Consider the following 2,127-nt stretch of genomic DNA (forward strand, 5'->3'; position numbering starts at 1 on the left):
ACTTTAAGGGCATTTAAATGGTCATTGGATAAACATATGGATGATAATGGAATAGTTTAGGTTAGATGGGCTTCAGATTGGTTTCACAGGTCGGCGCAACATCGAGGGCCGAAGGGCCTGTACTGCGCTGTAATGTTCTATGTTCTATGTTCCCAAGTCTCTTTTCGGTATTTATGCAGCTCCTTTTTCGAGGTTCTTAATAGATCTAGTTGCACCAGTCATTCAGGCAGTGTGTTGTACATCACAACAGCTCATTGTGAAAATGAGCTCCACTTCTCCTCTCCCCCTATTTTAGTTTTTGCAAATTATCTTAAATCTGTGACCTTTTGTTTTGCTCCTGAAAACAGTTAATCCTAAATTACTCTCAAAAACCTTTCATGATTTGAACACCTCTATTAAATCTCCCCTTAACATTCTAGTTGCTAATGAGAGCAATTATAGTTTTCTTTTCCCTGTCTCTGTATCCTTTCCTGCAAGATTTGCTGATGTTGTCAGGATGTTGTTATCAATTCTGTGACATTCATTTAGACCTGCAGCCTGATTAAGATGAGCTAAGCAAGGGGGGAAGGAGACAGGAATTGCTGTGATAGCTTTTGTTTTGAAAGAACGAGTGTGTTACAGTTAAATGGCCTGAAACAAATTGGCAGCCTGCTTTACAACAAAATATAAAATAAAAGTGTAGAACAGACTGTCAATTTTCTATTGATCATTTTGCATTGCTGTCCAAGATGAATTTCAGCCCCAGTCGCCAATTTAGATATTTTGAGAAAATTAAAACTTCAGTATCACAGGTTATTGGGAGAAGGCAGGAGAATGGGGTTGACAATCATAATCAGCCAAAACTGAATGATGGGGCAGACTCAAAGGGTCAAATGTGGGGAGGCGATGGCCTAGTGGTATTGTCACCAGGCTATTAATCCAGAAACTTGGCTTATGTTCTGGGGTCCTGGGTTCAAACCCTGCCTTGGCAGATGGTGGAGTTTGAATTTGATTAAAAATCTGGAATTAAGAGTCTAACGATAATCATGAAATCATTGTTGCTGACAGTAGCAAAATGCAGTTTAGTGGATTTGGGAGACGATAACACTTTGGACAGGAAAAGGAAGTTGGAGATTGGTTGGGAATGTTTGAGGATAGGTTTGATAACAGCAGATACAACGGAAAGGGTGAGAACTATTAACAATATCAGCTAACATGACAAAGGGAATTTGGGTGGTCAACAGGCTAGGGGGAGAAAGGTCCAAGAAGCAGAAAGTGGATCTGATGGCCATGGTGAGCTCAGAGAGCGCACGATGTTAGGTGGGCTAGAATCGAGTGGAGAGTGAGAGTTCAGGACTCAGAGTGGCGGAGCACCGAAGGGCATCATTGAAGCAGATACATTTTTACAACAGTTTCATGCCCATTTGTATTAGTACAAGTTTCTTTTGTCCAGGTTTCTTAAAATTAAAGTGAATTCAATTTTTTAAATTCAGATGTTAGCACACATACAAAGGGCTGAATGGGTTCTTCCTGTACAGCTTCCTGTTACTGTGAACTCCATCCTAGAATTTCAACTTGCAGTCTCCAATATTACAATTTCAGTAAGAAACAACTAGCCAATGTTACTGACCGTTATCCGACATTCCCCTTCCTGAATTTGCAGCAGCTGGGAGAGCAGCCTGCAGGATTGAAAACCAATCAAAGTTCAAACGTCCAACTGAAGTTTGGGAAAGGGAATGTTCCCAGGTAGAGGGCAAACTACAACCCCTACCAAACCCTTAAAGTGTTATCAGAAGGAACAAGATTGCAGATGATGATACTCATTTTTTGTTTGTTGCAGATGCTGCAGAGAGGGCCCAGGTCTCCTTGCAGAGATCAGCATACATTCAGACACAGACTCATGCAAAGATGTGGATCAATTTATATCCTAATAAAGATGATGCAGAGCTGATGCAAATGGCTATGTGGTGAACCTAAATCAAAATATCCCCAACCTGAGCTGTCTACACCTCTAACTGTCAGCCAGCTCCAGCTGTATTGCTCCTTCAGTACAGACCTACCAACAGGACAGTACTGCCTCAGGACTGACCCTCTGACAGTGCAGTACTGCCTCAGGACTGACCCTCTGACAGGACAGTACTGCCTCAG

General features: G+C 41.8%; 1 protein-coding gene across 1 annotated transcript in view; it reads left to right on the forward strand.

Moving 5' to 3' along the window:
* LOC109927494 (cornifelin homolog A-like) overlaps positions 1 to 1,930 on the forward strand; it is a 9,832-nt gene extending 7,902 nt beyond the window's left edge. Inside the window, exon 4 of the mRNA XM_048613054.1 lies at positions 1,820 to 1,930. The gene's annotated coding sequence lies outside the window, so the exon portion shown is untranslated. The remainder of the gene's footprint in view (positions 1 to 1,819) is intronic.
* The last annotated feature ends 197 nt before the right edge of the window (positions 1,931 to 2,127 follow it).

The sequence above is a fragment of the Rhincodon typus genome, chromosome 27 (genome assembly GCF_021869965.1).
Source record: "Rhincodon typus isolate 14 chromosome 27, sRhiTyp1.1, whole genome shotgun sequence".
Taxonomy (NCBI): Eukaryota; Metazoa; Chordata; class Chondrichthyes; order Orectolobiformes; family Rhincodontidae; genus Rhincodon; species Rhincodon typus.